This window comes from Pelophylax lessonae, assembly GCF_965119305.1.
Source record: "Pelophylax lessonae genome assembly, chromosome: 5".
In the NCBI taxonomy this organism is placed as follows: domain Eukaryota; kingdom Metazoa; phylum Chordata; class Amphibia; order Anura; family Ranidae; genus Pelophylax; species Pelophylax lessonae.
In genome coordinates this window covers 137564536-137580773 of record NC_138772.1, presented here as the reverse complement: position 1 = coordinate 137580773, position 16238 = coordinate 137564536, and positions in this window count along the sequence as shown.

Here is a 16238-nt window from a genome sequence, read left to right as displayed (position 1 = left end):
AGCATTGAGATACTATACCAGTCGTGGATGGAGGTGGGTTGGGTGAAGTTTGGGCTGCTCCCTCCCACCTGCCTCCTATCCATCCATTAGCAGCCATGTGCTCCCAGAGTGGAGACACTCAAATTTAAAAGTGTTAGGGACTGCAGATAAAACAGGGTGCCATGTCGTGGCTCTGCAGCTTACACATGCGTTTGCAAATGCGTGTCAACTAAACCCCTGTTCTTTATTTATATCGTGAGACAGGTCTACTTGGTTGGTGGCAGACTGGAGGGTGAGTACATCAGACTGGGGGCTGGCTGGCTTCCATGCACCTCTTTTAATCCTTTTCAATTTGTTTTTTACTGACAGTCACTGTTCTCCACTGGGAGCAGACGAAAAACTGAGTGGTCCTGTGATAATGGGCTTAGAACCAATAAAGGACACCTGCAACATCACACAGATATTACTGAGTGATTTCTTTAAGGCACCATTCACATGGGGATTCAGTCAGGTCAGTTTTTTAGGTGGACCTGATCAAAAGTTTTAAGTAGGTGTAGCCCTCTTTTTAACCACCTCCCACCCGGGCCATTGTAAATATACGGCCGGGTGGGAGTCTCCTCCTTCTCATCGGACGTTCCGGAACGTCCTTCAGAAGGAGAGAGATCGTGCCGCCGCGGGCACGCACAGCGGCGCAATCTCGATGTGCCTGTGTCCCTAGGACACAGAGCAACAAGACTCGGCAGGAGGGCCCTGTGATTGGCCCTCCTGATCACATGACGGCTGTGTCCAATCACAGCCGTCATGTAATGTCAATACAGCCGTTGTAACGGCTTCGATCTCTTCTCCTCCTGACAGATCCTGTCAGTGAGGAGAAGAGAAGAGGATCGATTCTGCAGCTGGGGTGATCAGTGAGTATTTCTAATTACTCACTGATCACAGGGGGGGGGGTCTGTGCTGGTAATCAGATGATTGATTACCAGTGCAGCCCTGGGGGGAGGGGGTGCCACTAGAGCCACCAGGGATGCCCACCCATGACCACCAGGGATGCCCACCATGGCCACCAGGGATGCCCACCATGGCCACCAGGGATGGCAAACAGGGCTCAGAGAGCCTGCCAGTGGTGCCCCCCTATCAGTGCTGCCCACCAATGCCATCTATCAGTGCTGCCCACCAGTGCCCGTTATTGCCATCTATCAGTGCCGCCCACCAGTGCCCATTATTGCCCACCAGTGCTGCCTATCAGTGCCCATCAGTGCCCCCATCAGTGCCGATCAGTGCCACCCATCAGTGCCACCTATCAGTGCCCATCAGTGCCGCCTATCAGTGCCCACCAGTGCTGCATATCAGTGCTATCTATCAGTGCCACATATCAGTGCCCATCAGTGCTGCATATCAGTGCTACCTATCAGTGCCCATCAGTGCTGCATATCAGTGCCACCCCATCAGTGCCACCCCATCATAGTCTCCTCATCAGTGCCTGTCAGTGCGGCGTCATCAGTGCTCATCAGTGCAGGAAAAAACGTATCTATTTACAAAATTTTATAACCTAAACAAAAAAACTTTTTTTTTTCTTCAAAATTTTCGATCTTTTTTTATTTGTGCACCAAAAAAGAAAAAAACCTGGCGGTGATCAAATACCACCAAAAGAAAGCTCTATTTGTGGGGAAAAATGACATAAATTTGGTTTAGGTACAGTGTTGCATGACCGTGCAATTGTCATTCAAAATGCAACAGCGCTAAAAGCTGAAAATTGGTCTGGGAAGGAAGGGGGTTTAAGTGCCCAGTATTGAGGTGGTTAAGGAAGAGGGGGGGGGGGGGTATGAGAAATGGTTCTCCCCAGACAGGTTATTACCTGTAGGGAAATAGGAGAACAAGAACTTACACTAAGTGGTAGAGTGAGCTTCATATTAAAGTGCAGTGCCTCCAACCGGGACAACTCCTCTCTGAGCAGGGGGGGTTCCCTTTGTGGGAAACATATCAGCAATATAAACAAAGTCATTTTGAGTGATATGACTTTAGCCATAAGCATATGGATGTACACAAGTATAGAAATAATACAAGGTTTATATAAGAAGAGATTATTAATAGAACATACATACAATGTATAAACAGGTATTATCAGCAAAGGACCCAAAATGAGTCCTGGTGGAATTGTGTACATATACCTGGGTATATATAGTTATTAACAGAAATACCTCCAGATGAATACTGCAGCAAAGGCCAGTTGCAGGGGGCCCCTGAGGATAATGCGGTGTCTGTCTTTGAGTCAGAGACCTAAAGACAAGATCTGCGGTCATAAGGAGTTCCTCCAACTGTTATCCAACCATGTAACGTAGCTTCAGGAACTGTGGTGTAGCAATGAAACTGTGACACTGGAACTGGAGTCAGTCTATCTACTCTATACTCTAGTCTCTCCCTAATAGTTTTAATCTGACATACAAACGGACCTCTAACCTAATGGCTACAGAATGCCTAACCAGGTTGTATCCTATGCTGATTATCAAGCCCTAAGCTCAAACTAGCCATAGAATCCCAGGCCCGAAGAGACAGGGTTAATTAGAACCACCGTTGCATATAAACGATATTGCAAAACACAGGGTCACCTACTAATATACTGAAAGGTGACCACTACACATACAGTAGCACAGACCTAGCTATCTGGCACTGCAGTAATAAAAAGGAGAGGTCAAAGATACTCTGTCTGTCACAAGGATTTAGATCTACACTCAGTAGCTGCAGTTAAGCTATGAGATCATAGGAGTACTTTTATAATATTCCCTCCCGGCTTGGGGTTTAGCAGCATGTACAGGACATGCAACTTTCTCTCTCTCTCCTCTTCTTCCTTCCAGGGTTTCAAAGCCAACAACCCAGAGAAATTAGGTGCATACATCATTTATGTATAGGTGTGGCACCCTCCAATGAGCAACTAGTGTAGGTAAATGTGTTTTGTGACTTATGGTAGTTGTATGAGTCTGTTAATTGGGCCAGGGTTCAGATTCAGCTCAGGTTGGAAAGCTATGCAGACTAGTCCTCTATTGCCTCCCCCTGGTTCTGGAGATCCCTGGAAACTTCCAGAAGCTAGTGGGCGGAGGTAAAGAAGCTTGGTCTAATTGATGATGGAAGTTTGGACCAATCCCCAGGCAGGAGGACTGGCAGGGTGGCTGAACCAGCCCATAAATATGGCGGAGCCTGAGCAGCAGGGTAGTTGGGTGGAAGATGGAGTGCTGAGGTTGCTGGCGTGTGGCCTGGGAGGGGACCCCGTGCTTGGGGCTCTACCTCTAGGCTGGAGCTCTAGAAAGGAAGAAAAGGGAGCCTAAGGGGGGAATCTCCATTGCCTTTGGACATCCGGGCTGGCATTGGAAGATCTGATCAGTTGGAGGCCTGAACAGGAATCTTGCCCAGTGCAGAGGAGAGCAAAGGACACTGTGAGTACCTCAACACACCCCGGGGCATACAAAGGGAAAGACTCTGCCAGTTGTAGCTTACGTTCCAAGGACAGCGTTGTGCTTAATCCTGATCCCTTGTCCTGGGGAGTTCTTAAGAGCAGCCAGGTAGGCTGGTAGTCAAGCAGTTAGGTGGGCCAGTAGTCAAGGCAGCCAGGTGGGGTGATAGTATCTGCAAGCATCAGAACTGGGTGCAGTTCTACAAAAGCAAGATACTTCTGCATACAGTTTGCAGTTTTGTGCTATATCTTAAAAGGAACTTAGAGCTCCCGGTCCATAAAGGATCTTGCCACTGATCTATAGAGACTGCATTTATTCTGGAGGGAGTACAGTCCAGGATCTTCATTTTTTGTACATAAAGAAGGAAGTTTGTCCTCATCTGTTGTTTCTTCATGTCAAGTTGGGCATCCCATTATCCCTATACCCTGCTTTATACCTGGCCCCTCCCTTCTGTTAAGGGCCCCCACAGCAAGCAGCTTGCTATGGTGGCACCCTAGCCGAGCTGCAGCTGCGTGTATCCATTCAGACACAGAGCTTCCATTCAGCCCCACCCCCTCTCTCTCCTGATTGGCTAACTGAGTTTGATAGACAGCCGTGGGAACCAATGGCACCGCTGCTGTGTCTCAGCCAATCAGGAGAGAGAGTCCCTCTCTCTGCATTAAGATAAAAAACCTTCTGACTTTACAACAACTTTAAGCCAGTACACACTTTAGAGGAACATAATCTGGTAATTTTTAATTTCAGAGGTTTTCAACCACTTTAATTTTCCTCCACAAAATGTAAAACAAATTATGAAGTGTCTATCTCATTCAGTTAGCGCCGGTTCACATTACCGCGACGCTACTTGCAGGGGCGACCTCCAAGATCGCGGTGCGAGCAGCGCGCCGCGACCTCGGAGCGCCAGCCACGGACTTCATAACATTGAAGTCTATGGCTGTCGCCTCCTGGTCACCCCAAAGAAGCTCCGGACCCTTTTTCTAGGTCGGAGCGACTTGTGTCGCTCCTGTTAGAACGGGTCCGCAGCTTCCCTATGGGAGGCAACCTGCGGCGACCTGTGAGGCGACCAGGTCGCCTCACAGGTCGCCCCAGTGTGAACCGGCACTTATATTTATCAAAAAATTTATGAAATGTTGCAATAACCAAACCATAAATAAACAACTTGTCAGAATGTCCTGTAAGCATTACACCATCAATTTTCTTCCACCACAGGAAAAGCAATGTATGCCGTGTTCTTTTTTAGATCCTTGATTGGCTACTTCTTACTCCACCCTACATCGTGAAGTACCTCCACCAACAACTGAAAATACATTCACCCTCTTTTTGCCTCTCTGACTAAGACTGGCAAAATCGCTCTTTAACGACAGACAATTTCTGATCCAATGGGTAATCCTTCAATTATGTTCAGTCCACTTCAAGAGGTCCATGCAATCGATCACCATTTCACATTATCTCCATAGATTAGAGAGATAGATAGAAGATTGCACATAGCATAAAATCATTTATAAAATCACACTCACATGACTTTGTATAATCAGCTGCATAGTGTCTCATTAGCATTCTGCGGATCTCTCACTAGCTGTCAGTTTTTCATCAGAAACAGCTATCCCACCATCCTCAGTGTCAGCTGAGTATCCAGAAAGTTCAGGGAGTGGTGCTGATTGATCCTGCACTTGGCGGCAGTGACAAGGACATCAGATAAAGGTTTGGGGAAAAAGTACTGGGGTTTTTTTTAACCTAAGGCCCCTTTCCCAGGACAGGTCAGATTGGGTCCACCGGTCCATTTTTCAGACGGACCTGATTAGACCCTCCATTCTCCTATATGGAGAGGCAGATGTAAACGGACTTGTGTCTGCTTACACCTGCCTACTTCCAATCCGAACAAGCATAAACAAACAAAAGGGGATCTGTTCCCCTCTGCCTGGCGGAATCAGATCAGAAGGCAGTTAGGTGTAAATGAACAGCCGGTCTGTTTACATCCGGCTGCCCATAGAACAGAGTGGGCTATGTCGGTGTCTGCTCTGCATAAACTGAGCAGAGATAGACCTGTCTTCCATCCGCTCAGCCGCGAATCAGTGGACATATCCCCTGCTGAGCAAATTGGAGTTAAGCAGAGTTCCCCCTGTGTAAAAGGGCCTTAATGCTGTGGATGTATTTAGGAGAAGCTCCACCTTGTCTATCAAAAATGAAAACTGAAATCCCTTGTCCCTGTATACAAAATAATAAACACATGCTCACTGGTCCATGGAGCCCAGCAATATCTTGCTTGAAGGCAACATTCTCCCTATTCCGCTTTTCTGGCTTTTTATTTTTTTTTAACCTTAAAGTGGTCCTTCACTCCTTTCCCTAAGATCCTCTCTCCATAAACCATTGCCCAGGACCCGCTGGTTGGCTTGTGCTGCAGCAAATGACAGCTCGGGTTTCCGGGTGCGTGCACGCATGCGGGAGTGGACCTAGAAGAAAGCCCGGATGTACAGGTACGTTACAGTCCCTGTACAAACCACCCCGCTGCAGAATATGTACTGCGGCAGTTTGGCACGTGGTAAAAATGGGACCCTACAGGTTTATACCATAATGTGCTAGTATGTACCACATATTAAAACAATATGGCAGACTTACCTGTCAAACGCAGCCCTCTAGAACTGTGCTGCAGATCCCAGATGCTTCCATCTTTGCCTGGTCTTCCTTTCGGGTTCTAACTCTAGCCGCTTGAATGATCAGGCCACAATGGCATTACTCACACGCATGGCTGCTGGAGTCACTTCACCACAGCACACAGTGGGTGCTGTAAATGTGGTCTGAGCTGTGCTTGCATTGCTCATATTATATTACTGCCGGAAGAAGCATTTATAATAGAAGAGACCACTAGGGTCTCTTATAAAAACGCTTCCTCTCAGTGGTTTGCGTAATTTGACTGTTTAATACCACTTTTTAAGAGCAACTTCTGTCCTCTTGTGTTTGGCTCCATCCCCCAACCTCCAGCATCTACATTTTCATTGTTATCCAATTTACCCAGATGTGCCTTTGAGTCCTGGCAAAGCCCTTTGCGAAATCTACGCAGGAGATTTCCTGTGCATACACACCACAGTTTTGTAACTTTCATAAAAGCGGACTTTTGTTGGTGTATGGCAAAGCTGGGTTTTACGTATGTCATTCTCACCTAAGCAAGCACGAAAAAAAACCTATAAAATAAAAAAAAATTGTAAAATGAATTTCCATATTTGAGAGAGGCAAGGCAAAATTAGTTAGTTTGGTTTAGGTTCAAGGTTTGTTTTAGGGCTTAACATACATATTACAAACTGACCATACAATTTCTGTACACTCACCCATAGATCTACCATAACAAAACTATTGTAGAAGTCTGCTGCCCTTCATTGTCAGCTGCTTGTATTACACTGTAATGTATAATTATGTATGTCACTTCCTGTCTCTGGGGTTGTTGGAAGAAGGAAGTGGAGAGAGTGAAGGTCTCAGCCACATCTCCTGTCCATGCTACTAATACCAGATCAGAAGAGACAATTATTGCCAGATAACAATGACTGCGATCCAGGCTGGTTGGGTCTCTTCATCACCACTGATCTTGTGTTCAGGTCTCTGATACACAGACAGACGCTGCATCATTCCCAGGGGTCCCTGAAACTGGACTTTGCGGCAACATTCATTTGGAGGTATCTCTTTAAATAACTATATATACCCGAGAATATGTTTACAATGCCTATCGAATGTAATTACTGTTTATAACACCTTCCCGCCCAGCCTATAGTACAATAACGGCTGGGCAGGAGCACTGTTGTTCTGAAAGGACGTCATATGACATCCTTCCAAACATGCCTCTCACGCAGAGGCATCAGCACATGATACTGGCAATGGCCCACTGCCAGTATCATGTGATCACTTTGACCAACCACAGCAGATCACATGACAGTTGTAAAGAATGGGTAGCTTTCTTTTATGCCATCCATTGTTTACAATTGTGTTGCTTGGTGTGATTGGTCACAGTGATCTCATTGCACAGACAGGGCCAATCACAGCCCACCTGTTCCATGTAATTAGCTTTGGCCAATCAAAGCTAATCACAACAAAAGATACTGAATAAACCAGTTTAATTTAGTAAAAATGGTTGCTTATGAAATAAAATTCATCGGTATAAACAATAATATAATGTATATATAAAAAATCCTGATCACTTGGTCCCCAGAGTAGTACTAAATACCTTGGACTGTCTACTTTCCAAAAAGGGGTCATTTGTGGGTATTTGTACTGTCTTGGCATTTTAGGGCCTCAAGAAATGAGATAGGCCGTCAGTACATCAGGACTGACCAATTTTCATATATTTTCATTTGTCCTAAACTTATGAAGTAAGATTATATATTTGAAAAACATTTTTTTCAGTCTTTTTTCATTTATTTAGCAAAAAATAAAAAACCCAGTGGTGATTAAATACCGCCAAAAGAAAGCTCTATTTGTGTGAAAAAAATGCTAAATAAATTTCATATGGGTACAGTGTAGCATGACTGCGCAATTGTCATTCAAAGTGTGACACCGCTGAAAGCTGAATATTGGCCTGGGCAGGAAGGGAAAATGAAAGTGCCCGGTATTGAAGTGTTTAATGTATTCTTATATAAAGCTTGATTTATTTCTATACGAGTATGCATCTGTATGCTTATGGTCAGGGCTGTCTTTAAAATTTATTGGACCCTGGGCAAACATTTTCTTGGGCCCTCCCGAATCCACTTATCAACTATTTGTAGGCAGTGTGGGCTCAAGGGGCAGCTTCTTTGGGTCCCACACCAACGACTGGGCCCAGGGCAGCTGCCCCTTTTGCCCTGTGTTAAAGACAGCCCTGCTTATGGTTAATGTTATTTGCTGGTTTCAGTAGTTTCTATACTTCTAGTTACTTTCATTAGATCAAATGGTTGATTTCCCATGAAGGGAATCTCCTCTGTTCAAAGAGACCCTGTCCTGGGTGGAGGCACTGCCAACATTATTATCAAACCTTTTCCACTTAGTGAAGGTTCTGATTCTCTTATTTACCTACAGGTTAAAGGCCCGTACACACGATAAGAAAAGTGGAAGTAAAATTTAGCCTGAGGAACAATCTGCTGATTTTCGGATCATTAGTTTAGTGCTTTCGACAGCTGTATATGAATTTTTGGACAACAAAAACTGGATGTGCAGGCTATAAATTTTTATCGTAAGTGAACACAATGTCCAATTTTCATCTAATTAGTACAGTTTTCGTCCAAAAAAATCATAAGAGCAAGACTAGGCATGCTGGGAAACGAAAGAATACATACGGTACAAAACAATTCAACACATGACATCACTTCTGAAGTTAAATTCTGTCTTACGAGAATTTTTGTATGAAAGTAACCTCTTCACTTTCGATATGAGACTACCATGCAAGAAAAAAAGGGACAAAAATTTGTCTGATAATCTGCTTGTTTGTAAGAGGCTTGAGCACAATATCCTATTTCAGGAGTACAGTTTCTCATAACCCTCCCCTTCCCAAAAGAGGGCTGCATTGGGGTTGATTTACCACAAAATCTGGTGCAGCTGTGCATGGTAGCCAATCAGCTTCTAACTTCAGCTAGTCTAACCCCTTCACACCTAAGGGTAAAACTACTGTATTTTTCGCTCCATAAGACACACTCCCCCTCCAAAAAAAAATGGGGGGAAATGTATGTGCGTCTTATGGAGCGAATACTGACTAAATCCCTACATACCGGCCAGTATCCGTGAGACTCTTCGCTGTGTCCCTGAGTCTCCCCACGCTGCGGTCTCCCTGTGGTGCGGCGTCCCGACTCCCGGCTCAGTAGTCAGTCTAGAACTAAGCCGCTCCTCCCTGTATAGTCCCGGCTCACAGGCGGAGTGACATCAGATGCACTCCGCCAGTGACAGGAGGAGCCATATACAGGAAGCAGCGGCTTTGCTCTATACTGCAGCCACATGTTTCCGTAGCCACACCACAGCACAGATCTACAAGCAAATCTACTACTGTGTACCAACCATAAATACCTGCACAGCATTATACTCACCACTATATACTGTGGTGTACCATAAATTCCCACACAGCATTATACCCACCACATATACTGTGGTGTACCATAAATACCTGCACAGCATTATACTCACCACTATATACTGTGGTGTACCATAAATTCCCACACAGCATTATACCCACCACTATATACTGGGGTGTACCATAAATACCCACACAGCATTATACCCACCACTATATACTGGGGTGTACCATAAATACCCACACAGCATTATACCCACCACTATATACTGGGGTGTACCATAAATACCCACACAGCATTATACCCACCACTATATACTGTGGTGTACCATAAATACTCACACAGCATTATACCCACCACTATATACTGTGGTGTACCATAAATACCCACACAGCATTATACCCACCACTATATACTGGGGTGTACCATAAATACCCACACAGCATTATACCCACCACTATATACTGGGGTGTACCATAAATACCCACACAGCATTATACACACCACTATATACTGGGGTGTACCATAAATACCCACACAGCATTATACCCACCACTATATACTGGGGTGTACCATAAATACCCACACAGCATTATACCCACCACTATATACTGGGGTGTACCATAAATACCCACACAGCATTATACCCACCACTATATACTGTGGTGTACCATAAATACTCACACAGCATTATACCCACCACTATATACTGGGGTGTACCATATATACCCACACAGCATTTACATTACATTTACTTCACATGGTTGAAATATTATTCTGTTATATTTTAATAAATATTTTAGTACACCATTTGGTTCAGAATATTTTTTTTCTTGTTTTCCTCCTCTAAAACCTAGGTGCGTCTTATGGAGCAAAAAATAAGGTAATCTGAATGCACAAGCACAATTTTGCAACTTTGACATGTGTTAGTAAAACTGTACATATCGTCACAACCAGTGGCGGCTGGTGCTCAAAATTTTTTGGGGGGGGGGGGCGCAAAAAGAAAAATGTAATAGGTATTGCTTCGCGCCAAAAAACGCAGTAAAAAAATTGCGTGACTTTGAAGTCATGGTACAGGCATGGCACAGGTGATGGTATAGGCATGGCATAGGTGATGGTACAGGAGATGGTATAGGCATGGCACAGATATGGTATAGGCATGGCACAGGTCATGGTACAGGAGATGGTACATGCCCCCTTTCAATGCAGAGACCAGCGTGCGTGCCCCTTCAATGCAATGAACACTGTGCTGTGCCCCCTTCAATGCAATGAACACTGTGCTGTGCACCCTTTCAATGCAGAGACCAGCGTGCGTGCCCCCTTCAATGCAATAAACACTGTGCTGTGCCCCCTTCAATGCAATGAACACTGTGCTATGCCCCCTTTCAATGCAGAGACCAGCGTGCGTGCCCCCTTCAATGCAATAAACACTGTGCTGTGCCCCCTTCAATGCAATAAACACTGTGCTATGCCCCCTTCAATGCAATAAACACTGTGCTGTGCCCCCTTCAATGCAATAAATACTGTGCTGTGCCCCCTTCAATGCAATAAGCACTGTGCTGTGCCCCCTTCAATGCAATAAACATTGTGCTGTGCCCCCTTCAATGCAATAAACACTGTGCTGTGCCCCCTTCAATGCAATAAACACTGTGCTGTGCCCCCTTCAATGCAATAAACACTGTGCTGTCCCCACTTCAATGCAATGAACACTGTGCTGTGCCCCCTTCAATGCAATGAACACTGTGCTCTGCCCCCTTCAATGCAATAAACACTGTGCTGTGCCCCCTTCAATGCAATAAACACTGTGCTGTGCCCCCTTCAATGCAATAAACACTGTGCTGTGACCCCTTCAATGCAATGAACAATGTGCTGTGACCCCTTCAATGCAATGAACAATGTGCTGTGCCCCCTTCAATGCAATAAACACTGTGCTGTGCCCCCTTCAATGCAATAAACACCATGCTGTGCCCCCTTCAATGCAATAAACACCGTGCTGTGCCCCCTTCAATGCAATAAACACTGTGCTGTGCCCCCTTCAATGCAATAAACACTGTGCTGTGCCCCCTTCAATGCAATAAACACTGTGCTGTGCCCCCTTCAATGCAATAAACACTGTGCTGTGACCCCTTCAATGCAATAAACACTGTGCTGTGCCCCCTTCAATGCAATAAACACTGTGCTGTGCCCCCTTCAATGCAATAAACACTGTGCTGTGCCCCCTTCAATGCAATAAACACTGTGCTGTGCCCCCTTCAATGCAATGAACACTGTGCTGTGCCCCCACAATGCAGAGTTCAGCGTGCATGCCCCCTTCAATGCAGAGCGCCGCAGCATTGTCCCCAATGATTGCAGAGTGCCCACAGCATTGTCCCCCAATGATTGCAGAGTGCCACAGAATTGTACCCCAATGATTGCAGAGTGCCACAGCATTGTACCCCAATGATTGCAGAGTGCCACAGAATTGTACCCCAATGATTGCAGAGTGCCACAGCATTGTACCCCAATGATTGCAGAGTGCCCACAGCATTGTACCCCAATGATTGCAGAGTGCCCACAGCATTGTACCCCAATGATTGCAGAGTGCCACAGAATTGTACCCCAATGATTGCAGAGTGACACAGCATTGTACCCCAATGATTGCAGAGTGACACAGCATTGTACCCCAATAAATGCAGAGTGCCCACAGCATTGTACCCCAATAAATGCAGAGTGCCACAGCATTGTACCCCAATGATTGCAGCGTGCCACAGCATTGTACCCCAATAAATGCAGAGTGCCCACAGCATTGTACCCCAATAAATGCAGAGTGCCACAGCATTGTACCCCAATAAATGCAGAGTGCCCACAGCATGGTACCCCAATAAATGCAGAATGCCCACAGCATTGTACCCCAATAAATGCAGAGTGCCCACAGAATTGTACCCCAATAAATGCAGAGTGCCCACAGCATTGTACCCCAATAAATGCAGAGTGCCCACAGCATTGTCCCCCAATCAATGCAGAGACCAGTGTGCATGCTCCCTTCAATTTAATGCACTTACCTGGCGGCGGCGGCGGGTTCTTCCTTCCTCGATCCAGTTCGTTCTCTCTGCGGCGGCGGCGGCGGCGGCGGCGGGGAGGTGAGCAGCTTCTCCCTCGTCCTCCAAGCGGCGGTGACGGTGAGTGACTGACTCACGCACCGGCACCGCCCCCATTGTGACTTCAGGGATCGGATGTCCTGGATGATGATTGGTCCAGGCTGGAGACTGGACCAATCACAGCCAGGATATCAGAAAGTGGGGGTGTCCAATCGCAAAGACTTGCGCCCGGGTTATGCCCCCAGAAGGCAGCCAATCGGTGCCTCTTCTGGGACGTAAACCCCACCCTCCCCTAGCCACCAGTTCCATCACAGAGGCCGGCGAACCCAATTTTTTTTTTTTTACAACTTTATTTGTTCGCTTTGTCATTTTTTTTTTCTTTTTTTTTTTTCTTTTTTTTAGGGGTAGGGGGCGGCGCCCTGGCGCCCCCTATGCACGGGCCGCCACTGGTCACAACTACTTAGTGTATCCAGGTAGTCTATACCTTTTTTTTTTTTTTTCAGGACAAATTGGGCTTCCTTTTAAGGGTAAATGGTAACGGATATCTCCTGATTTTTGTTTTTATTATCAAAGAAATCTGGCCCAAAATATTTATATACCTAAATATATATTTATTTAAATTTAGCTGTATATTTTTTGCTATTATCATAATTTACCACTAAGAGCCCATTCAGACTAGCGCGACTTGTCAGGCGACCAAGTCGCCTGACAAGTCGCGGTCGGTCGCTCGCCATTGAATAGTACAGGACCCGTTCTAATAGGAGCGACACAAGTCGCTCCGACTTAGAAAAAGGGTCCTGTACTACTTTGGGGCGACCTGGGAGCGACTTGCATAGACTTCCATTATGTGAAGTCCCTGCAGGCCGCTGTGCACCGCGACTTCACAGGTCGCCCCTCGAAGTCGGATCGCCTCAGTGTGAACCGGCTCTAAAGAACAACCCAAAATAAATTCTCCTACTCTTGACAATTTCAGCAATACCACATCCCTGTGGTATTTTTGTACCCTTAGTACACCCCAGAAACAATGGTGCGCATTTTGCAATTTTTTTTTTCTTGCCTGACACTGACACTAACTGACAATGATACAAATTTAAAAAAAATATATATTTTTAATTCTACCCAAAATATGCTGACCGTGACCTTTGATGCAGACCTTAACCCTAACACTAACCCTGGCAAACCTTAAACTCAATTTTTTTTTTATGCACTTTGGTTTGTTTACATTTCCTTTCCTGTAAGAAGAGGAAGATACAATATATCTTTGTCTTCATTTTGGAAGTTAGCATAGGGGCTGGCTCACAGTTGACTGATCACTGTAATAGCCAATCAGAGGCTATCACTGCTATAGTGCACCCCCTAAGGAGCCACAAGTAAACCGGATTCCCCACTCCTGTACAGCCAGGCACGCTGAATTTTCACAGGCACTCCAGAGTCAAGGAACTGTGACTTTGTTTTTGTTATTTATTGAGGGTTAATAATTTGGATGGGGATGGAAGATTATGGGATGCCCACTTGACTTTAGCAAGAAAACTTTAGAGACAACTTCAGGGATATTTTCCATCATACAGTCTATATACAGTGTAAACTTATTCCTCTGGCACACACTTGCTTGTTCCAGTTACGCCACTCTGTGATGATCTGACAGGCTCCAGTCAGATGTAGCAGCAGCCCATTACAGGCAGGAGCTCGCAGCCCCTACGAGTGTAGAACAGTAGAGTGACACAGCTTATATTTTCACATCACTTCCTCCCTGTGGCCACTGGTCCTAGCACCACCTCTTCAGGCACTGCCAACCCACCTGGCTACAGCAGTTCATTTCAGTAGCCCTCCAGGCTAACTTCTCCACACCAGTCCTCCAGACTGACTTCTCCACACCAGTTCTCCAGACTGACTTCTCCACACCAGTTCTCCAGACTGACTTCTCCACACCAGTCCTCCAGACTGACTTCTCCACACCAGTCCTCCAGACTGACTTCTCCACACCAGTTCTCCAGACTGACTTCTCCACACCAGTCCTCCAGACTGACTCTTCACCAGCTCCATCTGGCTGACTCACACCAGCTCACCAGGCTGACTCAAAGGGAGATCTCTCAGGGAAGCATGAAGACTTCAGCACACCACTGTCTCCCCCCGTCAGTCCCCAGCAGTGCTGATCTACTCAAGCTGTCCTCTCTTGTCCTGTGCCTCCAGGAAGGGCTTCCACCCATATGTTGTTGCAGGATCCTTCCAACCCCTGACCCCCGGCCCAAGGTCTCCCCCCCTCCCCCCAGACTAGGGGGCGCCCCTGAGGGCCACTGACAGCCTCCTCAGCATTGTATCTCCATCTTCCATCCGACTGCCCCTGCTGGCATGGTCAATGTCTATTAATGAGATATTCTCTGCCCCCTGCCAGTCCACTCCTGGGGATTGGCTGAGACCTCATTAATATTCCAAGCAGCCCCTCCTAATATCCTGCCCCCTAGCTCTAGAACATTCTCCAGTTTTCCAGAAACAAGGGAAGGCACCAGAGGAACTGTCAGGATGAGTCATCCAGCCCAGACTCACTGAACGCTGACCCAGATTCACGGCTAACTAAATTTACCTACTCTAATTTAACCTACACTACCACTAGCACACACTAGAGCAGGAGTCTTCAAACTATGGCCCTCCAGTTGTTCAGGAACTACAATTCCCATCATGCCCAGTCATGTCTGTGAATGTCAGAGTTTTCCAATGCCTCATGGGGCGTGTAATTCCACAACAGCTAAAGGGCCGTAGTTTGAGGATCCCTGCACTAGAGTGTGCTACACAGCAATCAGGTGATCCACAACTGACAGTCCCGGGTCCCGATGGTTAGTACGCAGGGCCGGTGCAAGGATTTTTGCCGCCCTAGGCAAAATAAAAATTGCCGCCTCCCATATGCTCTCCCACCCCCCCATCCCAAGTTGCTGAAGGGGTGAAAACCAGTGGCGGCTGGTGCTCCATCGGTCGGGGGGGCGGGAGATGGACCTGGCCATGGACCTCCCCCCGTCACTCCAGAGTCCAGTCCACACCATATCCCCCCCAGTACCAGTTCACTTACCTTGTTCCTCCGGACTGACAGACAGTCTCCTCCATGTCCCCTCTCGGAGGCCGTCTCCTCCCTCCTCCTCCTCCGCCAATAGGATGACTTCTCCTTTGGTCAATTAGGAAACAGGTCTCAGGACCCGCTTACTGATTGGCTGGGAGGAGAATCAGTGTGGCAATAGCAAATATTCATTCACTATTGTCACATAACTGGGTGGACTCAGAGCGCAGTGCTCTGCGCCCCGGGCCCACCCTTTTTTGAAGCCTATTAGAGCCTCTAATTGAAACTAAGGTGACCAGCGCTATGGAATATACAGTGAGAGTAGGTACGGTGTAAGCTGCCAACAACCAAACCCAAAAGGGTTAAAGAGTGAAATATGTGCTAGTGGGGTTGTGAACGGCGCTACCGTGTTAAAAAATACACTTGGTGAATAAATAACGTAAAAATGTTGAAAGTGCTTGATATTAAATAAATAGATATAATTTATAAAGTGCACATGTGACTCATAGTTTTCAGAGACTATTTATAGTGAAGAAACACACATACCCTGTGCCTTTAAAAAGTGCGATAATAAAGTGCATAAGTGCTAGTGCAAAACAAAAGACACAAAACTGAAATAGGGCAGTGGTTTTTTATTTTTCATTAAACATACCATGTGTGATGTGTGAAACAC